Genomic DNA, 27,549 nt, shown 5'->3' on the forward strand with positions numbered 1-27,549 from the left:
CCTGGCTGCACGTTGAAACACGGGGAGTGTTGCCCCGTCGATGCCACATCAGCCCCGGAGGCCCAGGCTCGGCGCCGGGGCACCAAGGGCCCCCCAACGGCAGAAGCTGTGTCTGCCAGACAGCGGGCACGAGGGGCTGAGCCCCAGAGCCAGCTTGAGCTGCAGCCCGGGCCTCTGCCCGCAGGCACAGGGCGGGTCACGGGCTCTCTGCACCGGCACCTGCTTGTCCCTCAGGACGGAGCCGGGCCTCTGTGCCTGCACACAGAAAGAACGGCAGCCCTGGCCTGTAGCTCTGCGGAGTCGACTGCGTGTGCAGGGAATGCTGGTGCCTCCCTTCCGGAAGGTTCTCAGGGTGTTACAAGCTCCGTCTTGGCACTGAGGGCCCCCCCACCAGCTGCCCTGTGGGCGGGGTTTCGTGGCCTCGCCCCCTCCCCCCGCAGGTGGGAGGAGAAAGCCCCAGGGCACAGGAGGCAGGGGCTGGTCCCAGCCGCCCGGAGTAAAGAGAACGTGGGGCTCCGGTGTGGGCGCCGTGCCGGGCTTCACCGGTGCCGCTCTCACCTGCAGAGCTCCCGTTAGGCGGAGGCTAGGGGGATGCGGTGAGCCACTCGGGCAGCAGAGCCCTGCCGTGGAGGGCGCGGGCCAGCGTTGAATGACAGGCTTAGCGGAGCCGCGCCCTCCCCGGCAGGGTGGTGCGGAGTGCGCGCTGCCTGCAAAGAGCACACAGCACCCGGAGGTCCCGTGCTCCCGTGAGTTCTCTCCGAGCCGGGGCACCGTGGGTGCTGACACCCGGGGCGAGCCAGGCCGCGTCAGGCAGAGGGGCGTCGGGCGTCCGGCTCCTCGCGCCCATCATGTTGAAGTGCCTGCCCTCGTGGTCATGTTTCCGTCACTGGGAAGGGTCTTGGTGACAGCGGGGAATTGTCCCACGTTTGGGTTTTGGGGTGCCCGGCCGAGGAGTGGGAGTGAAGGGGGCGTCGGGCAGTGCAGCCACCCCGGCCACTCCGGATCCTGCACTTTGTCATCTGGGCTGAGCGTCCGGCCCGCACCCTGGGCCCTCACGCCCGGCTGCAAAGCCGTGAGGGTTTCTCCTGGCGGACCCTGAATTGAGAGGATTTTCAGTTTCAGTTGTAAACTGAGCGAGGGGCGTGGCCTGTCTTTGGCAGAGCCACCCCCCAGCACTGGTGTGGAGAGGGCGGGGTGGGGGCGGTGCACAGCGCTGGCCTCGCAGGCTCCGGGGGCGAGCAGTGTTAGGGACCCGGGCAGGAAACATAGGTGATAAACACACGGTCGACCGTGCCGTGTGCCCGCTCGGGCGCTGACGGTGGCGATGGTGGCTGGGCAGCCTGTGGCCCCCGAGCGGGGCTGGCGGGCAGCGTCTACAGCCCCTCACGCTGCTGGCTCAGCTCTCCAGCGGGGGAGACGGGCGCTCGGGGAGCACCTGCCCTTGCCCGTCGGCGCTGTGGGCTCCTTGGTCCCAGGATACGGTGACGGTGGTGACAGTGGTGGTGATAATCGTAGTGGTGATGACAATGGTGAAGATGATGGTGATGGCGCTGACAGTGACAGTGATGGTGGTGACAACGATGGTGGTGACGATGGTGGTGACAGCGAAGATGGTGACAGTGGTGATACCGTAGTGGTGATGGCGCTGATGGTGACGGTGATGGTGATGGTGGTGACGGCGATGGTGGTGACAGCGATGATGGTGACGGCGATGATGGTGACGGCGATGGTGGTGACGGTGGTGATACCGTAGTGGTGATGGCGCTGACAGTGACGGTGGTGACAGCAATGGTGGTGACGGCGATGGTGGTGACGGCGATGATGGTGACAGCGATGATGGTGACGGCGATGGTGGTGACGGTGGTGATACCGTAGTGGTGATGGCGCTGACGGTGACAGTGATGCTACTGCCGAGGGTGACGGCTGGTAGTTACATGGAAGCCCCATGCATCAGGCCCTCGCCTGAGCCCTGTGTTAATTCCTGACTCCCCACGATTGTCTTCTGAGTGGGAATCATTGCCCCACTTGACACACGAGGCCCAAGGCGAAGCCCCTGGCTCCATTTGAGACGTCCTGGGTGCAGCGACGCAGGGCAGCTGGGATGGCACTGCCAAGCGCTGTGCTCGCCCGTTAGTGGCGCTGGGGTCAGGGGGCCTCCGTGTTGCCCTCAGTGCGCTTACTCCTGTGAGGCGCCTCCCCGCCCTGGGCAGCAGCCGTCGGCGCGATCCGAGGATCCGTGTTCTCTAACCAGGGCAGAGGGTGCTTGGCACCTCCCAGCGGCCTGGCATCACGGTCGGCTCAGAACCAGGGCGTCTGTGGGGCTCAGGCAGGCACGGGGGTGGGGAGCAGCTGCGTGTTCACTGCTTTCTCCGTTGGGGAGGGCACAGGGCCAGGTCCTGGGAGGGAAATGCAGAGAAAAGCCGGCCCCCAGGGCCGTGGGCAGCCACACGTCATGTGGGGTATAGGCTGTGGCAGAGACTGTTCCATTGCAGGCAGTGGGGCAGGCGATGGGTGACGGCCGTGCTGGGTCACGGGCAGGCAGTGGGGTTCTCTGCACACTCCTGCTCCGCCCAGAAGGGGAGCCCCTCCGGCCAGGCTTCTGATGGGCGTTAATCGGGCTGGCTGCACCCGTGGGGCCGGGTGGCACGGATCAGGAGCGCCGCTGGTCGCGTGAAGCCCCTGGGGCTCCGGGGCTGCCTTGTGCCCCCGGCCTGGCCATGCCCTGGCTGCACAGAGGCTGTGGGGCCTCCCCAGGATGGAGGGGTGAGCGGGTGGGGGAGCAGCAGGTGTGAGCGCAGCTGGGCTGGGGTGCTCAGAGGGACGGACCCCAGCAGACAGCGTGGGTTCCGCACGCTGGGGTCTGAGGTCTGTGATGTCCCAGGAGCCTGGGTGGGGACCGCGCCCGCGATGGCACGGATGTCAGCCGCTCACGGTATTTATTTTTGGCTTTTTCCATCACACGCGGAGCAGGCTATCGAGCCCGGCACATGTTGCTTTTTTTACTGAGCCTGGTTTACGGCTGCAGCCTTGAACAGGATCTGAGGGCAGCGCCCCTATCTGGGTTGACACAGCAGTGCCCCTGTGTCTCTTGGATGGCAAGATAAGAACGGCCTCAAACGCGGGAGCTATGAAAACAGAGGCGGGGGCCCGGGCCACCAACTCGCGGACGGGCGCGGGCTCCCTGGCGAGGTCCCCTTCCCCGACGTGGGCTCCCTGGCAAGGTCCCCTTCCTGAACGTGGGCTCCCTGGTGAGGTCCCCTTCCTGAACGTGGGCTCCCTGGTGAGGTCCCCTTCCCGGATGTGGGATCCCCGGCGAGGTCCCCTTCCCCGACGTGGGCTCCCCGGCGAGGTCCCCTTCCCGGATGTGGGCTCCCCGGCGAGGTCCCCTTCCCGGATGTGGGCTCCCCGGCGAGGTCCCCTTCCCACATGTGGGCTCCCCGGCGAGGTCCCCTTCCCGGACGTGGGCTCCCCGGCGAGGTCCCCTTCCCGGACGTGGGCTCCCTGGCGAGGTCCCCTTCCCGACGTGGGCTCCCTGGTGAGGTCCCCTTCCCGACGTGGGCTCCCCGGCGAGGTCCCCTTCCCGGATGTGGGCTCCCCGGCGAGGTCCCCTTCCCGGATGTGGGCTCCCCGGCGAGGTCCCCTTCCCGACGTGGGCTCCCCGGCGAGGTCCCCTTCCCGACGTGGGCTCCCCGGCGAGGTCCCCTTCCCGCATGTGGGCTCCCTGGTGAGGTCCCCTTCCCGACGTGGGCTCCCCGGCGAGGTCCCCTTCCTGAACGTGGGCTCCCTGGTGAGGTCCCCTTCCCGCATGTGGGATCCCCGGCAAGGTCCCCTTCCTGGACGTGGGCTCCCCAGCGAGGTCCCCTTCCCGGATGTGGGCTCCCCGGCGAGGTCCCCTTCCTGCATGTGGGCTCCCCAGCGAGGTCCCCTTCCCGGACGTGGGCTCCCCGGCGAGGTCCCCTTCCTGGATGTGGGCTCCCCGGCGAGGTCCCCTTCCCGCATGTGGGCTCCCTGGTGAGGTCCCCTTCCCGGACGCGGCTCCAGCCGACTCGCGGGAGCCTGGCCTCAGAGCTGGACGCTGCCAATGCCAGGGCCCCCACCGCCTCCTGGGCCTGGCCCCTGGAGTCTGCTCCGTCCACTTGCCCCCTGCTTGGTTCCGGGTGCCCGGCGCTGCTGCTCCGCTCTCAGGGCTCCACCTGCAATCCACACCCCCCTCCTCAGCCCGGGTCCTTCCACCTTCAACCTGGGTGGCCCTGGGGCCCTGCCCCGCCCACCCGGGTGCCACCCTCAGTGACAGCCATGACCGTGGCCTTGCAGAACCTGAGTAGAGGGTCTGGCGTCTCACGGTCAGAATTGCCTCCTCCTGGGGCTCGGCCCCTCCTCCCTTAGCCCTCTGGCCTCTGCTCCCCCTCCCAACCCATGCCACTGCAACCAATTGCGTCTTTTTATTTTTGCTTTGGCTTTTAGATTTGTATTTGTTGGAGACGGAGGGAGAGAGCTCCCCTCTGCTGCTCCCCTCTGCTGGTCCCCTCCCCAGCGGCCTGCAAGGGCCAGGGCGGGGCGTGGGAGCTCAGTGCAGGTCTCTGACATGGGTGGCAGGGACCCAGTCAGTCACTCGAGCCACCATTGCTGCCACCCGGAGTCTGCACCGGCAGGAAGCTGGGGCCAGGGGTCGAAGCTGGGGTTTGAACCCAGGCCCTGTGTGTGGAAGGTGCCTGGGCTCCCGGGCTCAAGGCCGGCTCCCTGAGCACACCTGCCCGGCTCTTGCTTATATCTCTGTTGCCCCCCTCCTCCCCCTCCCCCACGGCCCCACCCTCTCTGCCTCCGGCTTGCACTGCCAAGCCACCTTTCCCGTGGCCGCCACGGCGGACGCCACATGCGGACTCCCTGTGGTGCGTGGTTGGAGACATGAGCCCCAGAGGGAGGCCTCTGCTTCCTGCTGTGTCCCCGGCCGGCACGGGGGGCCTTGACCCAGCACTCGGGGTCGGCGCTGCCCACGCAGGGCCTCACGCCGGGGACTTGGATGCTGCGTTGTGGCCTGGCTCTGCCCGGCCACATGGGGCAGGGTGTGACTCGGCCTCCCTGTTGCCCTGAAGCACCTGCTGTGTCCCCTGTGTGGATCGGCTTCTGGCAGTGAGGGCTTGTGCGTTCCAGCCTGAGCCGCGGGGGCCCTGAGCTGGGTGGGGTCCCTGCTGGGCCGGGCAGCCGCTGTGCGGTGCCGGAGGGAGCCTTCTCAGGCTCCCCCCACACCACGGCAGACAGCGGCGCAGCCGACGGTCAGGGTAGTTTGCCGAGAGGCCACAAACCTTCCACGCCGAGGTTTCTCCAGTCTACGGCCTGGCCGAGGGGCCACAGCTTGCACAGCCCTTGGCTCTGCTCAGCCCTACCGTGCCCTGCCCCTGCATCTGGGGGCCAGAGAGCCACACCTGGCCCTTTGCGAGAAGGGCAGCAGGCAGCTATGGGTCAAGGACGAGGCCACAGCTGCTCCTGGAAAGACGAGCCGGAGACCCTCCTGGGAGAGCCTGGGACGTGGCTGTCGCTCCGTGGGCCGGGGGCAGCTGGGTGTGGCTCTGGGTCGCGCCATGGCCCTGGGCAGCTGCGGCCACGCTTGCGTGTTTGCTGTTCTGCTCATTTTCCCTGTGAGCCGGAACGGTGCAAACACGAGAAGTTTCCCCAACAGTGCCCCTGGCAATGCAGAGCCGGGGCCACCTCTGGCTGCACCAGGCCGCGGGGACACTTGGCGGTGGCCACAGGTGGGCCTCCAGAGGTGGAGTGATCATTTGCGGCGAGTGACATGAGCACGAGCCCCGTGGATGGGAGAGACGGGCGGGGCGGGGCGGGGCGCAGACACTCGGGGCTCTCAAGCTTCGGTGGTTCGGCCACTGTTTGTGTCACTGCGGTGACGTGGCGAGCTGCCCGCTCCCCTGTGGCCCTCCGGGGTGTGGTCCTCCGTGGAAGGTGGCACCGTGGAGGTGCCCCTCGACAGAGGCGGTGTGACGGATGATGCAGATCTTTCTGGGGCTGCTGTTTCTAGAAGGTTCTCAGCTGGGGACTCGGGTGCCCACGGAGAACTTAGCTCCCGTGGAAGCGGCAACCTGTGGAGCCCCTGTCCCCCACCCCTCTCCCTGGCGTGGCGGGAGTCTGAAGGGCGCCGGCTCCTCCCTGGGAGTGGCCCGGGCTGGGGTCAGGCGGCTCCTCTCTCACAGGTGCTGGGATCTGTGCCCTCGCGGGGCGGCTTTGGGCTGGGCAGCCTGTCTCCGTCCCCACCCACAGAGGCAGGCCAGCTGCCAAGCCACCCCTGGGGGCAGGGTCAGCCTCCCCTGCACTAGGGTGGGGGGCACAGGCCCCTCATAGCCAGACGGACCCGGGCAGCAGGATGCCACTGTGCCCTGAGGGGAACAAGCAGACCGGGAGCGGCAGGGGCTGGAGAGGGCCGGTGGCGTTGTGTGTGGGGGGCCTCCTGTGACTGCCCGGCGCCTGGCAACTGGAGCCTGTGTGAGCCCACTGCCCCCGACACGTGTGCACACACCCCACAGGCACACGCGTGTCCTCCCACACACCCGCGGACCGTCTTCTAGAATGCGTGGAGCTGCTCCTGTGACCGTGGGAGCCCACAGCTGACCGTGGGTTTCACAGGAACTGCGCCTGCCTCTCGATTTTGGAGACAGCCTCTGTCCGCTGGGTCGCTCGCAGGCCTGGAGCCGGGAATCTGTCCGAGCCTCTGGGGTGGGGTGGGTGGGGCGGCAGGGCCCGGGGCCTGAGCCGTCGCGTGTGCAGGGAGCTGAGTGCTGACCCAGGCGCTGGGCTGTGGGCGTCTGGACCTTGATCCTGCGTGAGTTTCCACTCAGTGCCGCAGTAGTGGAGTGCACACGGCCCGCCCCGGCACACACCTGCACCTCTCCTTCCTCCCTCTGCCTCCCCCCTCCTCCTCCTCCCCTCCCCCCTCCTCCTCCTCCCCTCCCCCCTCACAGTTACTGAGTCGGCAAACCTCCCGGGAGCAGCGACTCCCATGGGAGGGACCCGGAGTCGGATACCAGAGCCGCTGCCCTGGGGGTTACAGGAACCCCGTCTTCCTGCCACCCCACCGGCCTCAGCCCAGCCGCCCCCGGGCCTCACAGGTGCAGCGCACACGCCCCCGGCGTCTCGGTTCCTGACGCTGCGCTGAGCACGGCAGTGAGCCCGGGCCGTGCTCCCGGCCCCTCCCCCGCTCCCTGAAGGCCGTGGTCGGTGCAGCCTCCCCCCCGCACCCCTGCGATCTGTGCTGACGTCGGCACATTCCTTGCTGCTCTCAGCTCCTGAACCTGCAGGAGAGAGCGATCCATGGCGCGGCCCCCTCGCCTCCCCTCTCCTCCCCCGGGGCCCCTGGCGTGCTGCACTCGGGGCTGGGGGCTTTGCTGGCCATGGTGGAGACTAGGGCCGGGGGTGGATGGCAGAGCCCAGCCCTGGGCCTGCGTGGCACGGAACGTTCTGGGTCCCTGTGCAGAGCCGGTTTCGCTGCCTGGTGCTGAGAGAGGGCTGCCCAGCCCGGGGCACTTTGACCCCGTATCTGAGGACGTCTGGAGGGCCGGGCAGGGTCCGCGGCTGTGCCCGTCTCCCCGGCTTTGCATCACCCGAGTGGGGGCGCTGTGGTTGCCGGGCCTCCCTGGGCTGAGGGCCGCTTGGACATGCGTGCCCTGGGTGAGCTGTGTGGTTGAGAGCGCGTAGCTTGCACCTGTCTGTCGCTGGGTCCTGGGGGAGGCCGGCCCTGAGGTGGAGGGGGCGGTGTGCGAGGGGTGCCAGGAAGAGGCAGGAGGGGAGCCCAGGGAGCAGAGCCCAGGAGACGCCCCGGCCCAGCGATCAGAGGACAAGCGCCGTACTTCACCCACTGGCGTTGTCTCCGGTGGGGGTGGGGGTGGGGGTGGGGTCCCAGCCAGGCACATGGGGGCTGGCGTCACGCTGAATACCTCGGTGAAGTTCCTGCCAGAGCTTCTGGATGGTGTTTACCAGCGTCCACAGCCGCACCACGTGGCCTGCAGTCACACGGTGGGCCAGCTCCTCTCATGGCCGGAGGCAGAGCCCGTGTCCGGCTTCGCACCACCTGAGACGGCGGTGGCGAGACGCACGTCTGCTCTCGAGCGTGATGGCGCCGCCCCAGAGCAGCCGTGAGTGTCGACGGGAGCACGGCTCCTGCCGCTGTGCGCGGTGGGTGGGGGTGGGGTCCAGGCAGCCCTCGCACACAGGGAGGAGACTTTGGGGGGCCCTGCTGCACCCCACAGGTGGCAACCACAGCCCCGGGTTCTTGCGTGGGACCCTCCGGGCTCCAGGCTGACCGCACGGAGTGCTATCGCCACGCTGTCCTCCAGGTGCCCCCTGATGAGGTAGACCCCGCAGGAGCAGGAAGCTGGCAGCGTTGCCCGCTGCCCCTGGGCTGTGCTGCATGTGGGGTGAGTGACCCCCTGGGCCCTGGAGCCAGCTGTTCCCAGGGGCTCAGCCTGAGGTGGTCGGCGGGGGGGACCACCAGCTGGAGATGCACACAGGGGCCGTGGGGCGGGGCCGTGGGCGGGGCCGTGTGCTCCCCGTCACCACCCCTCCCCGGGTGGGACAGCCTCTCGCCTGTTTGGGTGCTGCAGCCCCGGGGCCGTGGGCCCTGCCCTCTGCCCTCTGCCCTCCCTGTGCTGGGTCCTCTCGTGCCAATCCCAGTCGCCTAGCTGTGATGACTGACACAGAGGAGGTCCAATGAGAGGAAGGAATGCGAGGTCAGCCGTGCAGTATGTCCTCCCCGCCCCTCCCCACTTCTGAGAGAGGAGTGGGGAGCAGCCTGCTGGGCTGCAGGCGAGGCCTGGTCCCCGGAAGGCAGATGAGGTGGCCATCGGCCTCACCCTGTGGCCGCAGCCTGGCTGAAGTCGGCCCCCTCTGCGGAGCCAGCTGGGTGCACTGCTCCCTTCCGGGACAGCACCACCATGCACGGCTTGGGGATTCCACGGGGACTGCGCCTCCACGGGGACTGCGCCAGGAGACGGCAGCGCCCGTTGGGGAGGGGCAGGGACCACCTTCCCCCGGCCCCGGCCCTGGCCCTGGCCTCGGCGACCCCTCGCTGCCCCTGAGCCAACACGGGGGAGGCCTTCAGCACTGCTCCGGTGGCTGCACCCCAAGGCACCGCCCGATCCTGCGGTTCCACTCCTAGGCGAAAACTTGCATCCCCACCACCGGTCCCCGAGTGTCCACAGCAGCTCCCGCCACCACAGCTGAGACGTGGAACGGCCTGAGGCTGCCTCGGCTGGTGCACACGGTGGCCTGTTCCCGGGCCCGAGAGCGCCGAGCTCTGATGTGCCAGGCGGCCGCCGTGAGACGAGGCGTCCACGACCGGCCACGGCTGGGGACACACAGCGGTCGTTCAGGAGCTGGGGGAGGGAAGTGCGTGCTCCTGCCGCAGGTTTATTTCTAAGAGGGCAGAGCCGGGGACTCAGAACATTCCAGAAGTCACCGCCGTGTGCAAGGTGGAGGGGGCGGCGGGCACGTTGCTGCATCTGACAGACGCAGGCTGCAGGCGCTCCGGCCGCCTCCCTGCAGGGCCCCGCGGTCCCCCGCGTCTGTTCAGCTCCGGTGTCTCTATGCCAGGGCCACCTCAGACCCCCGCCTCTGGCCCCACACTTGTCACACTGCGCGCCCGTCTGTCCTGTGCCCCTGTGCCAAGGGAGACCGGGACCCGCCTCCCAGCTCAGAGACCCGAGAGCTGCAGGAGGGAAGTGGCTGGTTCCGGCTTACGTGGCCGTGAGGGCGGCAGGGCGGCCGCCAGGGCTCTGAGCTGTGGCATGGGGGGGGGGGGCTGGGGAAGTTGCATGTGGGTTCCTTGGGGCGTTGCCACGTACGACACGGACTTCCTCCCCCACAGGGCTGAGTGCACAGTGTGACTTCATTTAGAAGTCTCGCTACTCAGACCAGCTCTCCCGCCAGGCTGTGGTTTGCGTGGCCAGACCTGTAGCCCTCTGCGTGCCACGTGCACGGGCCAGGCCCAGCTCGCTCCAGCTGAGGCGCCGCTTCGCCACGGCCCTCCTGCCACCGCCGCCGCCTCGCTCGTCTTCCTGGCTGAGGTGAGTCGTGTGGGAGGGCCGGCACCCGTGCTCACGGCTTGGGCAGGAAGGGACCACGTGTCCACTGGCAGCCGTGAGTGGGGCTGCAGCCGCGTGGGCCTGGCGCGTGCGGGAAGGCGCCCCGAGGAAGGCACGCACGCCCTGGTTCACACACGCAGGCCGCCCCCCCCCCCCACATTCCCCTTTATTTCCTGTCCTTGGGAAAGGGAAATTTCTGAATCCTGCTGGGGTTTCTCGTTAAGATCCCGACAAATGAGAGAGACAGGACGAGGGGAAGGCCACCGCATGGCCAAATATGGGATAAAAATGTGCCCGCCCCCCGCCCTGGCCCCCAAGTCGTGACCGCGGAACCACCTAGGGCCCCCGGAGGGCCGTCGCTCACGGCCGCCGCCTGGGCTCCCAGCAGCCGCTCCGTGGGCCGGTGTCAGCTCGCTCACTCCCCCAGAAGGCCCAGCTGCAGACGGCTCAGCCTCCCCGAACAATGCCCGGCTTTCGTGAGGGGCCCTGACCCGGCCGCCCCGGGAGCACGGGGGAGGAGGCCCCTGGTGGCCGGGGACCGGCCTCGCCCAGTGGGGACCTCTCAGCTCCTCCATCCGGAACTCCTGTCCGTGAGCAAGGCAGCCTCGGGGTCCCACAGGGAGCCAGCACACCCCCCGACAGGAGCACCCCTCGTTTTCATCCCGGACTCCTCTACCAGGGCCGACAAGGCCGGGGCGCCAGGCCAGAGCTCGGCCATCCCCCCTACCCCACCCCGTGCCTCCCCCGGCGGGCGCCTGCACGTGGACAGGTGACAGCTGTGTGCCTTCCGAGGCCGCTGGGTTAGGACAAGCGTACGCATTGCTGCCGCCTCCCACGGGCACCACGGATGTTAGGAGAGGCGCAGACCAGAGAGGAGGCAGTGTGCGAATCCACAGCCAGACCTAGTTTATTCCGAGGAAGTCGCAGAGCTGGGTGACCACCTGCCCGCGTGCACAGTGACGGAACCCGGGGCAGGGGAAGTCCTGGAGCTGGTCTCTCAGGTGGCCGGGCAGGGCAGGGCATGAAGACAGCAGGGTGTGAGAGCCACGGGCCGGGACGAGTCCAGCGTCTGTCTCCTGGGCAGTGAACAAGAGCGCCTGTGGCTCTCGGCTCTGTTCCAGCCCCTGGGAGGCCTCCCCGGACACAGGTGAGCACCACCCCCTGCTGGGCTCGGAGCTGCCTCCTGGGCACCCCACCCTCTCGTGAGATGCGTTTTTCCCAGCAGCGCAGGCAGCAAACCAGAAGGTTCTGGACACCTGCATGGCCTCCGCGACTCGCAGGGCTGCTGCTCCTGGGGTTCAGGGCCTCAGGCTGCCTTCCCCTCCCCCAGAACAGGCTGCCTGCCCTGGGGCCTTTGTCGGGTGCGCCCTGCCCGGGGTCTTTTACCCCGGGCAGGGCTGACGCCGTCTGCCGTCCCTGACTGCCCAGGGTAACCCCCCGCTCCTGCCTCCTGGGTTTCCACCAGAGCACAGAGCTGGGTACCTGTGGGTCTCTATCTTCCACGCACAGGTGTGGAGTGGATGGAGCCACGAGGAGGGGGCGAGCCCTCCTCCCCACCCCCTGGAGCTGAGAACCCTGGGCCCCTCCCCACCATATGCACTGCATTCCCCCCCCCCCACTGGAAGTGGTTCAGCCTGGCTGGACCTGACCTACTGGACAGCAAATCCTCCTCAGGGCCGGGCACCCAGCAGGGCTTAATTGATCTTTGGGCTCCAGCTGTGTTGCGGGGGAGACACATTCCCCAACCCAGGTACAATGTGGAAGGGAGATGGACAACCACACCCACCCTTGGCACCCCAGCTCCCTCCCAGTGACCCCCAAGTAGGCTGCTTGTCCTGCCACACGTGGCCTCAAGTGTGGGGACCATGGGCGTGTGCAGCTAGGAGAGGCCTGAGCCAGCCATCAGGTCCGGCACTTTTCTCCACTGGGCCTGGTCCTTGGCCTCTGAGCAAGGGGAAGTGGGACCTCCCTGGGGCTTGGACGTGCGTTCCCCGGACACGAGGAACCCCACCGTGGGGCCTGGGGCTGTTTCCTGAGCCTGCTGGACACAGGCCCTGCCCTGCGGGGTTCCAGGGTAGGACGGGGTTCGGGCTCATGGGGAGCACGAGGTGGAATGTTCCACCGAGTTTCACACCTTCTGAAGGTAAGAGGCCAGCGCTGGGGCTTAGCGGGTAGGGCCACTGCCTACAGTGTCGGCATCAGACGTGGACGCCGGTTCGAGTCCTGGCTGCTCCACTTCAGCTCCAGCTCTCTGAGGCACCTAGGAAAGCAGAAGAAAATAGGCCAAGTCCTTGGGCCCCTGCACCCACCTGGGAGGCCTCGAAAGAGCTCCTGCCTTCGGATCGGCCCCGCTGCAGCCGTTGGAGAGTGAACCAGCAGATAGAGGACTCTCTGTGTCCCTCTCTGTGCCTCTACCTCTCCAATAAATACATCTCAAAAGGTGAGAAGGGATTTTGTGCAGGGTGTGTTTTACTACAGAATCAAAGCTCTGGCTCCCTGGTGCTCTGGGGGTGATGGGGAGCTGGGCCGCACTCTGACCGCGGTTTTCAGAGTTTACCTTCAGGAGGGCATCATGCCGGAGGTCCTGCGCTTGGTCCACTGCCACGGTCAGGTGCCCGAGCTGAGGGTGTGCTACTGGGAGCGGGCGGCTCCGCCCTGGGCAGTGCCCCGCCGCCCGTCCACCTGGCAAAGCCTGCGGAGGGCCGTCGGGGGACAGTACGTGGTTCCCGGGCCCTCCCGCAGCCGGACTGCACTTCAGGCAACGTCACGGCGAGTTCCCAGCCTCCCGTGGTGCACACCAGGTGGGAACCGGCAGCCCCAGGACCTGCGGTGCAGAAGGGTGGGCAGGCAGGGTTCGAGGCTGACACGTGCTGTCACTCAGCCGGGAGAGCTCTCCCCGAACTTGACCCCTCCCCCGCCAGTGCCCCACCTGCCAGCCAGGTTCCTCAAAGGGCAGCCTGCGTTTCTGAGGTACTAATGGGGACACCTTGCTGGTGACTCGGCCCACTGGCCCCAGCTCCTTCCAAGTCACTCGCCGGTGAGGCTGGCGCTGTGGCATAGCCGGTAAACCTGTGATATGGATATCCCACGAGGGCGCAAGTTCGAATCCCGGCTGCTCCACTTCCAATCCAGCGCTCTGCTGTGGCCTGGGAGAGGAGCAGAGGGTCTGCAGCCGGATGGGAAACCTGGGAGAAGCTCCCGGGTGGAGCCTGGCCCAGGCGTGATGAGCATCTGGGGAGTGAACTGGCAGATAGCAAACCTCTCGCTGGGGCCACGCTGGGGCACAGTGGGTAAAGCCGCTGCCGGCGTGGCATCTGCTCTGGACGCTGGTTTGAGTCCTGGCTGCTTCCCTTCGCTCCAGCTCCCTGCTGTGGCTGGGAAAGCAGTGGAGGACGGGCCAAGTCCTCGGGCCCCTGCACCCACCTGGGAGACCTGGAGGAAGCTCCTGGCTTTTAATCGGCGCAGCTCCGGCTGTTGTGGTCACCTGGGGAGTGAGCCAGCAGATGGAAGACCTCTTTGTCTCTGTCTTTCAAATTAATCTTAAACAAAACAAAACACTCAGTGGAGAACGAATGCTGTGTCCCCCTCGGTCGCTGGTGTCTCGGAATCCAGTCGGCTCCACGTGACAGGGATGTGGCCCCGCCCAGGACCAGGTGCAGCTGCCACTGAACCCCGGGGGTGCCGCGTCTCGGTCACTCAGTCGCCAATTCGTTCAAATCTGACCTCGCGCCCTGCACTCTCGGGGCCACGGAGATGGCTCAGCGCCCCCCGAGCTGCTGGTGCAGGGGGAGGCCAGGGGAGAGAGGCTCACTGGGGGCCCTCGGGGAAGGCTGGCCCCCGAGGTGGGGGCGGCGCAGTCTCCAGGGGACACCAGGACACAGGTGTGAGCGCGGGTGGGGTCGCACTGTCTCCAGCAGAGCTGAAAGTGGTTTGTGCGTTCTTAGAGGAGCGTGGATGGAGAGGAGGCATCCGATCTCACGGCAGGCAGTACCCGCGTCCGTGCCTCTGTGCCTCGGGGGTCCTGGTGGCCGGGGCTGCGAGGGCCAGGAGCACAGGTGCGGGTGGTGAACGGTGCACTGCTTCCCCGGGGGACCAGAACTGGGGAAGGGGCTGGGACCGCCACCCCCTAGGCCAGCTGGTCAGTGTGCTGCCCCGGGTCGTGGGCTGAGCCCTCCAGGCAGGTTCTGGCTGCCGTCGGGGCCCAGCCTCCGCGGCTGTGACTCGATCGGAGGCCCTGGCAGTTCGTTCCGCGACCTCGAGGGCTCCTGCTGCAGCCAGCCCGGTTCTGGACGCGGCGGCGGCTGATTGGAACGTAGCTCCGAGAAGGAGAACGAGACTCACTGGCATCATCGCCGGGCCCTGCGGCCACTGCTGGTGCCCATCAGTGTCTCCCTCATGGTCCCAGGTCCCATTACAGGCACCAAGAGCCCGGGATGCTCTTGCAGCAGGGCCGGGCTGCGTGGCCCTGGGCACAGCAAGCAGGGCTCTGCCAGGGATCTCGGGGAGCTGCTGGCGGGAGCAGCCCTCCTCCCCCGTGGAGAGCTCCCAGGTGCAGTCCACTCTGTCCATCCCCGACTCCAGGCACCCATGTGACAACGCGGCCTGGGGCTGACCGGTCCGAGAGGTCTGCCCAACGTGACGAGGTCCCAGGGCCAGGAGGCTGGGGGTCCTGACTCCCTGCGGCCCGGGCTGACCCAGCCTCGAGCCCCCCACCCCTCTCGGGGCAGTGCTGCAGCCTTCACAGCCGGGAGCGGCCAGCTTCCCCCCCCCCCCCGAATTCCCCACGACTCTAGGCCACGTGCCTGCATGTACTCTGCACACAAGGGGTACAAAGTGCCCGACTCAGCATCAAAGCAGCAGGAGCTGGGGTGCCCACCCCCGTGTCCTTTGTGAGGACCGTGCCCTTTGTTCAGTGGGAAACAGGGAATGTTAGTAGTTTGCTTGGGGCTGACCCGGGCGGGAGGTTGCAGAGGGGATTTGCACCAGCGGCCGGAGTCGCGGTGACCTCCGTCTGTCCCTGGGGAGGGACCGCTTACCGTACAGCGGCTGCACCTGTGCCGTCGGCTGAGCCGGGCACAGAGACGCTCTTTCTGCACCTGTGTGCACGCAGGAGGTTCCATGGTTGCGTTGGCACATCAGGGCCCCCATGGCAGGCGCTCTGGTTCGGCTACGGCATCGCCGCTCCTCTGCGGCTGCTGGGTGCTGTGGGCCCCCTAGACAACACCTGTGCCCGTCAGGCGACCCTGGCCCGGTACCTGCAATCTCGGGAGGGAACGTTTGTCCCGATGCCTGGGAGAGACTGTTTCCAACCAAAAGTTTATCAGTAGGCACACGGAGCTCAGGGAGCCGAGAGGCCCAGCTGCCCGGCCTGTGACGGGAAACGCCTGCTTCTGCCTGAAGCTGGGCGCTGGGGCGGCTGGCACACTTCTTCCCTGGGTCCCTGCGCCGCTCAGCACTGGGTCCCTGGAGACTGTGGGCTCACCACGGCCGGTTCCCACCTGCACCCCAGTTCCCTCGGCCATGAGACCAGCTGCCAGTGAAGACTCCAGAGCAGTGGCCACGATACCGAGGGCCCCGCCGGGGTCAGGTGGCCGCAGGGGGTCTGAGATGCTTTGTCAGGGAGGCCATCGCTCCCCCGCTTTCAAGGCTGTGCACATTCAGAGCGGAGATGCACACGAAGCCCACTTCCTGTCCCACTTGTGCACAGGGAGGTGATTGTTCCAGAACCTGAAGACCACGTCCTGTCACAGCACAGTGTGCTAGGAGGTGGACTGTTCCGGAACCTGACCACCACCACTTCCTGTCCCACTAGTGCACAGCGCACAGGGAGGTGACTGTTCTAGAACCTGAATACACACAGGGACGGGTCACTTTTGGCTGCTGCAAGGGCTGACAGGCCGGCTCCTGGCCACAAGAATGGCCGCCGCCCGTGGGGACTGCAAATCGGCACAGCTCTCCAAGAAGTCGAAAATGGCTGCTCACACCTCTCCAGTCACCAGGGCGTGTCAGAGCGGGAGCATCGCGTGGGACGGAGCCAGCACCGAGCCCGGCTGCGGCTGCCTGGGGAGGGCGGGGCCTGGGCGGGGCTGACCCCTCCTCTGGTACAGGCGTTCTCACGGCAGGGAGCTCGGGGATCGGGGATCCCCAGAGACGACAGCGCAGCTCCCAGACTCCGTGGCAGAGCTGCACGTAGCACCTTTCTGGTTTTCTGGATTCATGTATTTGGGGGCCGGCGTTGTAGCTTAGCAGGTAAAGCCACCGTCCGCAGTGCTGGCATCCATACGGGCACCGGCTCATGTCCGGCTGCTCCACTTCCGATCCAGCTCCCTGCTGATGGCCCAAGCGCTCGGGCCCCTGCACCCTGGGAGACCTGGACAAAGCTCCCGGCTCCGGCCTGCCCCAGGCCCAGCCTATGTGGCCGTCTGCAGAGGGAACCAGTGGATGGAAGATCTCTCTCCTGTCATTTATTCAAAATAAATACAAGAATATTAAAAAGCATTCACGTATGTATTTGAACGGCAGAGTGACAAAGAAAGAGGTAGCGAGAGAGATCTCCCCGCGGCTGCTTCACTCCCCACGTGGCCACAAGGCTGGGGCAGGCACCAGAAGTCCCAGCGAGGGCCCCGGGGTGGCAGGGACCCAGCACTTACGGGGCAGCTTCTGCTGCTTTCCCAGGGGCGTTAGCAGGGGGCTGGGTCGGAGGCGGAGCAGCCGGGCCTCCACTGGCGCTGTGATCGGCAGTGCCAATGTGGGAAGTGTGGGCTGCACCTGCCCAGCCCCCCGCAGCAGCCTCCACCCCGCACACTTCCGCAGTTGCAAGGCCAGAGCTCAGCTGCCGGCCGTGGGCGTCTCTACAGGGTCCCAAGCATGAGCGGTGAGGCGTCCGGTTCCTGGGCTTGGGCTGTGACTGTCCTCCAAGCCCTCGGGGCCACGGGGCACATCCTGCGTCCATGCAAGGTCCATGGGAGACCCAGCCCAAGACACCAGCCTCCCCCGCCCTCCCCCATCACTTAGCATCGGCCTTGCAGGGCTGTGAGGCAGACCCAGGGGTGACGTGCGAGTGAGAATTTAGGCCCAGCGTGGCCACGTGACTTCTGGAAAGTGCCATCTCTTTGTAACGGAAAACGCTTCCATTTCCAAAATCGCTGGTGTCCAAGAAGGCATCACCCTGGGTGATGTGATCTGAGTGAGCCCCACACAGGCTCGGCCACAGGCGCGAAGTCTTCTAGAAGCGCCAGAGAAGGACAGGCTGGCCGGCAGCCACCGGGTTCCAGGGGACCAGGGAGCTGCAACCACGCGGCCACCGAAGCCTGCGGTGGCTGCAGGGGGAGGCCCGGCCCTGCGTGGGGACTCGGCTGGGCCGGCGCCGACACCACAGTCCCCGGCTGCCGTGCTCAGGGGACAGTCGCCGGTGTGGTTGCTACAGGACTGCTAACGAGAGGGGCCCGGCACGGGAAGGACGGCTGTGGAGGCACTCAGCCCTGCTTCCATGGGGCCCGAACCGCTTTCAAAGGGAACCTCTCATTAAAGCCAGGAGCCAGGCGAGTGAGCCCCACCCACTGCCCACCAGGCCTGGCGGAGACTGTGGGTGGTAAGGGTGCAGGTCCTCACCGAGTCTGACCGGACCTGCTGACCACAGCACAGGCACCGAGAAGCACAACCAGAGGCAGTGCCCACGGCCCAGGCACAGGGCACAAGTGCCCTGACACCCATGGCCCAGGCACAGGGGCACAAGCACCCAGACACCTGCAACCCAGGCACACACCACAGCATCCAGACGCCCACGGCCCAGACACGTGGGCACATGCCACAGTATCCAGACGCCCATGGCCCAGGCACACGCCACAGCACCCAGACGCCCACGGCCCAGGCACGTGGGCACAAGTGCCCTGACACCCATGGCCCAGGCACAGGGGCACAAGCACCCAGACACCTGCAACCCAGGCACACACCACAGCATCCAGACGCCCACGGCCCAGACACGTGGGCACATGCCACAGTATCCAGAAGCCCATGGCCCAGGCACATGGCACAAGCACCCAGACACCCACAGCCCAGGCACACGGGCACATGCACCCTGACGTCCATGGCCCAGGCACACGGGCACTAGCACCCTGACGCCCTCGGCCCAGGCACACGGGCACAGCACCCCAACGCCCACGGCCTAGGCACACAGGCACACGCACCCTGACACCCTTGGCCCGGGCACACGCACCCTGACACCTATAGTCTAGGGCCACGGTACAAGTATCCGGACGCCCACAGTCCAGGCACAAGGGCACATGTACCCTGATGCCCACAGCCCAGGCACATGGGCACAAGCACCCAGACACCCATGGCCCAGGCACATGGGCACAGCACCCCAACGTTCACAGCCTAGACACACAGGCACACTCACCGTGATGCCCACGGCCCTGGCACACGGGCACCAGCACCCCAACACCTACAGTCCTGGCACACGGGCACACGCATCCTGATGCCCACGGCCCTGGCACATGGGCACCAGCACCCCAACACCTACAGCCTTGGCACACGGGCACAAGCACCTCAACGCCCATGGCCCAGGCACACGGGCACACGCACCCTGATTCCCACGGCCCTGGCACCTGCTGAGACGCACACGGCACACGCGTCCTGATTCCCACGGCCCTGGCACCTGCTGAGACACACACGGCAGACGCAGGCTCACCTTTGTGCTGCGTTCGGTTTCGACACCTCCAGTAATGAGCACAGCAATTGTTTGCCTGCGAGAAGTCACAAGCCAGAGAACACGCCACGGTCATGCTCACGCCCTTGGCTGCTCTCAGCCCCAGCCGTCCCCACAGCTGGGAGTCACTTGTCAGGGCGCTCACACCCTCACACAGGGAGAGCGGCTGGGCGGTGTGCACAGCCCCACACCTGCGAGCAGCCGGCAGGCCAGGCGCCTGGGCAGTGCTCTGTGTCCCTGCCTTGGGCCCGGAGCCGCAGGTTGGAAGCCCCTCAGACCTCACAGAGCGAGGAAAGGCGGGGTGGGGGGGCAGACTGCTCCTTCCCCTTCTCCCCCACCTTGGGGGGGTTCTGTTCTGATGGACAGCTGGCTACACAGGGGCCGGACACGTCTGGGGCCAGGGGCCAGTACTGGCCTCCATGACCAGATGGGCTGCCCGGCGGGGTCCGGGTCACGTGAGCGCGTGCAGCTGTCCAAATCCTGGTCCTGAAACCGGAGCAGGGGTTCCACGAGGGGCCACAGAGGACACGGCGGAAGACGAGGCCCTGCTGGGGACAACACCAGCGGCGGAAACAAAGGTACTTTCTCTGGAGCCCTCACCAGCCCGCCTGTGGAAAGCGGGGAGGGGAGGCGAGGCCGGGGCAGCCGGAGCCAGGGACCCTCCCTCGGGGTGCAGCGCCGTGCCCACCCGGCTGGCGGACCCTGCCTGCATCTCGCACGCTGTCCCCTCGGGAAGCGGCCGTCCTGGGGCCTGGGGGTCCGGGGGCCCTTTGATGTCTCTCCCGAGGTAGGCGGGCAGCCGGCTGCTTTGTGTTTAGCAGCAGTGGCTGTTTAGAGAGAGGAGCGTCCTTGACTTTGAAGCCTCAGGAATCGCACGTAAACAACCTGTCGCCCAGGCTCAATGAGTGCCAGATGAGGCCGGCTCGGAGGACGGGCAGCCGGCACACGGGCCGTGCCCAGCCCTGCGTGGGCCTCAGGCCTGGGGGCGGGCGGCTGTGCACCGGGAGGAGGCCAGGAGGGGCTGACGGAAGCCACACTGCTCCGGCCCCCAGCAGCAGACTAAATACGCAGCGGCTCGTGGGGGCTGCACTGCACGCGGGGCTGGTGCGGGGGACGCTTCCACCCCGACCGCCAAGCCCGAGGGCACACAGCAGGCAAAGGACGGGGCAGCTCCAGGAGTCCTGCCCTCAACGGTCTCGCTGCCCTGCACCCTGGGGCCGCTGGTGCCGCCCATGTCTCCATCACATCCCCCGTGCCCTACACGGTGCCGGTGTGGGTGCAGGGGCAGCTCCCACCCCCACCCAGATGTTGCCAGGCAGCTGCTACGCTTTCTTTCCAGCCAAGGATAGAGAGTTGAGGCGCTGGCCCGGCCCCCTGGCTGCTCCGACGCTGGGCCTGCCGCCTCACCCACTGACCGTCGGCACAGCCGCTCCCACGGTGTTGCCCGATTTATCCCTCATCAGCTTAACAAGCGAGGAGCAGCCGGGGTGCAGTAGAGACGAAACGTGTGCTCTGCTGGGCTCACATTCCCAAACACGATGGAGGCAGACCGTGGAGGACGGAGCTGCCCGGCACAGGTGCACGGCCCACCCATAGACACCGACCAGGGACACCGCACCCTCATGCTGTGCGAGAGGGGTTGTGGGAAGCCAAGGCCCAGGTGACATGGGAACAGGGCTACTGGCGGCTCCTGGTGACCCCAGGTACTTGCTTAGAGGAACCCCCTGCCCGTGCTGGCTGCCATGGGGCTGCGCAGGTCATCCCACGGGGACAGCCGCCCACGCGCTCCCTCCCCAAGTCCTTGGAACACCTGAGAAAGGAACTCGGGCCCAAGCACCTCCCACCCAGGTCTGCCGGGGGTCACAGGGGGACGGGCAATGCGGGGGCCCGAGGCCCTCTCGGCGACCACACCCGGAGGCAGGAACAGTTGCTTTTGTTCTGCTTCCGTGGACTGGCACAATTTCTCGCGTGGGTTGGTTCAGTAGGAAGCGGCGTGATGGGCGTCCTGAGCTTTGGTCCGTCCCGCCCCTCCACACGGGGAGGGGAGGAGTCCTGAGAGCCAGGACACCTAGGGTTGCAGGTGTGCCCAGCTAACCCTCCTCCCAGCTGCTGGGCGAGTCCCACTGACAGGTGGTGCCCCTCCCGCTCACTCCCAGGCCAGCCAACCTTGGCTTTGGACATGGCATCATTTGCAAGCCCAAGCGCGGCCCGAGGTGGGTGGGGCCTCGTGCCTGTCTCTGCAGTCCTGGGCAGCCCGCGGGAGGGGCTCCGAGCCCTAGGCCCTCCCTCAGGGAACGGTATGGCCGCCCATCAGAGGCCCCGTGCCTCCCCTGCGTCTGAGGCCCAGGCCAGGCCCGCGGCCGAGGCAGGTGGAGCTGAGCTGGAACACAGCACTGGAGGCCGCAGGCCTGGGTGAAGCCAGCCCAGGTGTCAGCAGTTTATGCAAAGCCTCGCCGAGCCCACGACAGCTCCGTCCTGGCACCACCACGCCCAGGGCCCCTCCAGTGAGCCCCCACCGGAGAGCGGATCCTGAGGTCACTCCCACCTCCCCCCTTAAACAAGCACCCGGTGTGTGCAGAGCTGCGGCTGCAGGGCCCACCCGGGGTGCCTGACCTTCCTGCTCCTGTCCCTGCAGCACAGAGAGACCCCCGGCTTTCACATGTGACGGCAGGCGGGGGCCTCGACGACGCGGTCAGACACGCGTGAGGCCGCAGACACAGCGGGAAGTGGCTCCTGTCCCTTTTCCCCTGTTAGAGAATAAAGGTGGAGTCTGGAATGGGCTGGCCGATTCCAACACCGGGGGAGGCAGGTGCACCGCGGGGACTGTGGCACCGGGTGGGGGCAGCCACACGCCCCTCCAGCCCCTCCAGCCGGCCTCCGCCCTGGGCAATGTCCACCTTCGGCCACATCTTTAACCAGCAGGGCTGGGGCTCCTGTGACAGGATCGGCTCCCGTGTCTGCCCCCACCCCCGTATGGCCTGGGTGGAAAGGCAGCAGCTCCAGCAGGCACCACCACCCCCCCCCCCCCCGCCTCTCAGTCCCCCGCCAGCCCCGGTGGCCGGGGCAGAGGCCCTTCTGGGCAGGCGCGAGGATCGTGAGCTGCTGCCCACTTCCATGCGTGCAGCCGGCCGCGCCCCGAGCAGCTGCACTTCAAAGCCTGCTGTGGAGAGCGCTGGGGGCCTGCACAGTGTCGCCGCGTGCTTCCCGCTCCTGGTGACAGCTGGTCTGCCCAGCGCCGAGGGCCGATAAGGCCGTCGGAGGATCATCCCTGCAAGTGCTCCATAGAGCAGACAATTTATTGGCCAGCCCGCGGCAGCCCATTAGTCATGGACTATTAGGAGACGCCTCAGAGGCTGTTTCTAAGCCATGCGTTGAACTTGGTTCGCCTTGAACTCCAGGCAGGTGATGCTGGGAGACGGGAGGGGCGCCTGGGGCTGACGCCCGACTTCCTTGCAGACACATGCTTGGGATGGGTGGCCGGGAGAGCCAGGGGCTCGCCCAGGTCAACCTCGCAGGGCTGTGGGACCGTGGGGATGCACCGGGCACCCACAGGCTTCAGCCCCTGGGTGGTACGGTCAGGGCACGAGGCTGGGCCATGTCCTCCAGCCGGGGTCTGCCTGGAACCTCTCCCTGGAAGGGCCGACGTCCCAGGACCCTGAGGGAATTTCACAATGCCAGTCAAAGGCACAGCTGGGACACGGAGTGGGCATGAACGTGTCCGGTGCGGTGACATCACCTGGGGGCCTCAAGGTTCGCTCTCAGTGACAGGGACGTCTGCTTCGGTGCCTGGAAGGACGCCCCAGGGTGCAGGCGGCCGTGCTGGTGGCGAGGGGCTCTCTGTGGGCCAGAAAGATGGGGGAGGCTGCCGGGAGCGAACAGTCCCCGCCTCGGCACGACCCCAGCAGACAGGAGCGGCCGACGTCCGGGCTGCTGGGTTCCTGGTTTTAAGCGTTGCAGGAGGTGGTGCAGGGGTGCACACGTCCCCCTCCAGGCCCCAGGGACTGCCCCGCTGGGTAGGCCAGAGACCCTGCGTCCCTCACTCGAGCAGGGGGTATGGGGCCCCCTCACCCCCCGTCCGTGGTGACAAGCACACCCTGAGAAGGCGGCATTGCAGGCTGTCCCTGCACCAGTGCCGCCTGGCCCTCCCAACTTTCCCAAGGACATTCCTGTGCTTGGGTGGCCGCTCCGGACGGCCCAGGGAGGGTGCTCAGAACCCAACCTGAGTTCCCCGCCTGCCGGGCCTGAGTCCCGGCCCCCTCGTTCCCCCTTCCCTGCGCCCCCATCCTCCCACTGGCTCGAGAACTTGGGGGCTGTAGGCTCCCTTCCTTCCCACCGGGGAGCACCGAGACTGTCGGAGACGCACACGAGGATACGCGACCCCGCGTGGTTTACAAACAGAGCAATGGGTCTTCGCGGCCGGCGAGGAGACCTGGTAACTCGAGGCCACCCGCGCGGCGCATTCGCAGCAGCTGGGAGGCCATCAGGTGCAGGTCGGCGCAGCTACAGTGCAGCTGCCGAGCTTCTGTGCGGAGAATCCCACCGCACAGGCTCAGAGGGAGAGCAGGAGGCCCCGCCGGGCCAGTGCGTGCCGGCGTAGGCTCTCGGCAAGTCTCTGCAGCCAGACCTGCCGGGTCAGATCCCAGTCCCTTCCACAGAGCTCCGTGACCCCGTGCGAGCCCAAGCCTGTTGGTGCCTCAGTGTCCCTCTTTAAAATGGGACTGAATGACCCCTGATCTCCTTGGATTACAGGGGAAGGGCGGTGCCCCTGGGAGCCCTGAGGATAAACCCCTCCCCCACTGCCCGGTACCCCCTTGCTCTGCTCCAAACTCGATGGGCTCCCGGCCCCTCCAGAGAGGTCGCACACGCCAAGGCAGAGCCTGGGTTGTCTTCCATCTGGCCCGGCCACGAGCTGGGAGAACAGGTGAGCGAGGCTGTCCTCAGCCTCTCCCGCCTCGCAGGCCCCCTCGGCCCGGGCTTCTGGCACCCACGTCTGTGACCAGGCTCAGAAGCCCGCGGGGCAACACCCCAGGGCGCAAGGAGCCGGAAGCGCAGATGCCGCCCCGGGTCCCACCGCCAAGACGGCTGGAGCCGCGAGGGTTCCGCTCCCAGGGGGGCCCAGCCCACGGGCCCACGCTCGGCCGCCCCGCAGAATGAAAATGCGGGACAGGGGCCTGGGTTCCGCTCTGGATATGCACGGCCACAGCTTGGGATTTTCTAAGTGACAGCACCTGCTAATTGTCTGGTTAGGTATGACCTATTAACATTCACCGCCCACTTCCTGTACGCGCCTGGCGAGGCCAGCAGGAAGCTCGGCGCAAATTAAACGGCAGCTGCGATCCCTCACGCTTCAGCGGGCTCCCCCCGACGCTCTGCAGCCGCGGGGAACGCGGGCAGCCCCGTCAGGGACAGGCCGGCTCCATCAAGGAAGCGCCCGGCTCCCCATAAAGTTAAATTGGCCGGCGCATCTCTGCCTCCCCGGCTCCCAGCCCCGGGGGCCACCGGCTGCAGGGCGGCCGTCTCGGCCCCCGGCCCGCTGGCCCTCGGCTCCAGCCCCCCGCCCCTCCCCACCGTTCCCACACGGTTTCACATGTGGGCCGAGGGGGCACTTCCTGCCGTTATAAAAAGCAAAACCAAGACCCCAGCAAAAACAGCCCGCGCAGGGAACACCCAAGTTGACAGTGTGAGAGCTCGGCCTAATCCATTCCATATGACAAGGCGCGGTGGCCGCGGGGCAGGCAGCCCTGGGAGCGCTGGAACCGCCCCGCCCCGCCCCCGCTCAAGTGGACCCTTCAAAGCCGCAGGAAAACATTCTTGGGAGCGTGCCCCTCTCTTCCAGCTGATTATATTTGGGTTTAATAGCCTACCACGCATTGTTCTTCCCTCACTTTGGAAATAAACTCTAGGAAGCATTAATGCAAATACAATATAAACACGCTCGTTCCGAGCTCCCCGAGCGTCCCTGGTGAGTTTGGGCTTGCTCCTCGGGGCACGGCTGAGCTTGATGTGAGAACCAGATGGGGCCGCAGGCTCGACGCCTGGCAGCCCTGGCCACGCAGACAGACAGCTGTCCCCACCCTCCGCGGGGGCCCCCCAGCTCGGGCCTGCCCCGTCTCTCGGCGGGGGGTGGGCCACAGGGCTCTGCGGCGAGGTCACCGGCGTCGACCTCTCTTCTAAAGGACACGCCCACGCTGAGGTTCTGATCCGAGGAATCGCGGGGAAGGAAGACGGCCACACTTTCTCCGGTCTCTCCATCCGGTGGCTAGCTCCTGCTGCCGGGCGACCCCTGACCGCCCTGACAAGTGCTCGTCCGTGTTGGGTCCCTGCTGATGGCCAGTGCGGGGGACAATCCCTGCGCGGGGTCACCCACCGCGGACGTGGGCCCTTGGTGCTTATCGGTCCCCGCAGGGCCGCCCCACTTCCTGTTCCCTACTTCCTGCTTCCTCCTTGAGAGGCGTTAAAAATGGAAAGTCCTAGACTCGGGAGATTTACGCTGGCCCATAAACGTCACCCGTGCTCACTGCTGCGGCGGCTTGACCTCCCGCCGCCGGCTGAAGCCTGTGGGACTCCACTGGCGGCGGGGTTGTTCTGAATGACTTGACAAATTAGTATAGTAAATTTCGGGTGTCTCGAGTGCTAAATTAGGTCATTTGTTTAATGAGCCAATCCACTGTCCAGAGTCTGACCCCAGCCCACTGGGGTGGGTTCACACGGAGCCGTGAGGCACATGCCTGGGGTCCCTCATCCGTCTTGGGCTCCTACGGAAACTGCCACAGTCAGGGCCGCACATCGCGTTGCAACCCCAGCCTTGATTTGTGGGTGACAATTAACAAAGCGCATTCCTGAGTCTCGGGTTCACTCTTCCCGCCCCGCCCCCGCTCCGGGCTCCTCAATGGCCCGGCGCCGCGGCCATCGGTGTTCAACCCAGCGGGCGCTCCCGAAAGCCACCAAGGAATGCGCCGAGCACGTCCCCCGAGGGACCCCGTGCGGCACCCACCGTGCCCCCGTTAGGCCGCCTCTGCCCGCCCTTCCGCGTGCGAAGACAGAGCTGGACAACGCCGGCTCTCCCGGGGGCGCCCTCGGGCACTCACGCCCACTCACCCCGTTATGCGGTCTTTCCACAAATGTGTGTTAAGCACCTGGCACCGAGCGCATGGAGCCGAGTCCCCGTTACTGCTGCCGAGGCTGTGCCGTGCAGTGGGGTGCTGTCATGTGTGTTCATAAACATGACGTCATCTGTGGTCACCACGACAGGGGCACGGGGGAGAAGCAGCCAACTCGGTGTCCACAGCATTCCCAGAACGACCGATGTGAAGTCCAGCCCCTGCTCGGCACCGCGACGGCCATCCGCAATCGGCCAACTGTGTGTGGCTTGGCGGCCGTCTAAGGGGCCACCTGTGTGCTCGGTGCTTCACCTGGGTGCCGCTGTGGCTCACAGGGCCACCGGGCTCCCCGCCGCTCGGCTGTCGGCCCAGAGAGGGAGATGGACGCTTGCTGAGGGCCAGACCTGATAGTGTGCCGGGACCCACAGAGCAGAGCCCGCGCCCGCCACACGCGGCATTGTCTCTGAACGTGTGTCGGCCTGAAAGCTTTGGCTTCCGGGTGGTTTTCTGCGGGGACAGGAGGTTGGCGTCGGCGCCAGGGGCCAGCCCGGCTTCGGGATGCAGAGTTCACTCGGCAGGAGAGCAGCGCCATGTTCTCGCAACATCTCACTCGGGCCCCACGCTCGCCGAGGTTCTCTGTGTCCTGGGGGACTCGCTCTGAACTCTTACCAGGGACTGATCGTCCCACCTCTGGCAAGCCGGGGACCGGAACCCCCTCCTCAGGGGCAGCTTGGCTGCAGCCCCCTAGCAAGGACTCCCGAGGCAGCCGGCCGGGACAGAGCTGCCTGCCCACGGCCGTGCTAGCTCTCGCCGCCCTCATCCCGTGTGGGGTGGCAGCACTCGAAGAACCCAGGAAGTGGGTGCAGTAGGGGCAGGCTCACGGGCACCGCCCAGCACGGGTAAGCCACGATCACCCGTGCCTTTCCATCCTGGAGGTGCTGGCGGGGCGCTGACCCCACCTGGCGCCCTGGGGCTTGGGGGCCTGGTGAAGAGTCCCCCATTCAGACAGGGCCATCCCAGCACCCTGTTCAGTTTCTGCCCCGGTCACGGGCAACTCAGCTCTTTGAACACCTGCCAGCAGCAGCGCCCAGCTGCTCGCCTGCTGGCCCGGCTTGGCCTGGTCTCTCGCACGCACATAAAAACACCAGGCCAGGCCCGGCCAGCAAACAGCAGTGTCGCCCCCTCAGAACCCCCACCTACCTAGCCGCTCGGCCGCCAATCTGGCCACGTGCCCCAGCCGGGGGCAAGCGGGCCCACCGGGGCCTGGAATGCCAGGAGAATCCGCAGGTCCCAGCCTGGCTGCCGGCCTGGGCCTCCCTGGGCACTTGGCACCCGGGAGCTGTTTTCCAGGGGCGACTTGGGGAGGGGGCAGGATGACGGGAACCCTGCTGGGCTCCTGCTGCGTGCCCCAGACACACGGTGCTGTGTGTCCCCTGGGACGCCCCATCCAGCCCCAGGACTGTGACGTGGCCACCGTGAGCCCTCCTCGCTCTGCTCACAGGGGTTGGCTGACAGGTCCCGGGCTGCTTGGCTGTGGAATGCCAGAACAGGGGTCAGCCAGGCTCCTGGGTGTCCTGGGCTTACAACCAGGGGGAGCCAGCAGGAGCAGACATCAGGTGCCTGCCGCATGGCTGTCACGGAGCCTGGGGCCCCGGGA

At 66.8% G+C, this 27,549-nt stretch overlaps 1 long non-coding RNA gene across 5 annotated transcripts in view; it reads right to left on the reverse strand.

The window, feature by feature from the left end:
* Positions 1-10,974: 10,974 nt before the first annotated feature.
* Positions 10,975-27,549, reverse strand: part of LOC138846376 (uncharacterized) — a 72,486-nt gene continuing 55,911 nt past the window's right edge. Inside the window, exons 2-9 of one of the 5 annotated variants that reach the window (XR_011383861.1) lie at positions 22,529-22,629; positions 21,406-21,539; positions 18,775-20,844; positions 15,122-15,298; positions 13,072-14,119; positions 12,643-12,909; positions 12,220-12,345; positions 10,975-11,161 (exon numbers count right to left, since the gene is read on the reverse strand). This is a non-coding gene — a long non-coding RNA (uncharacterized lncRNA). Of the gene's footprint in view, positions 11,162-12,219; positions 12,346-12,642; positions 12,910-13,071; positions 14,120-15,121; positions 15,299-18,774; positions 21,540-22,528; positions 22,630-27,549 lie in introns of all 5 variants that reach the window. The other 4 variants (XR_011383863.1, XR_011383862.1, XR_011383859.1 and 1 more) reach the window with 4 other exon arrangements.

Source organism: Oryctolagus cuniculus, chromosome 18 (genome assembly GCF_964237555.1).
Source record: "Oryctolagus cuniculus chromosome 18, mOryCun1.1, whole genome shotgun sequence".
Lineage (NCBI taxonomy): Eukaryota > Metazoa > Chordata > Mammalia > Lagomorpha > Leporidae > Oryctolagus > Oryctolagus cuniculus.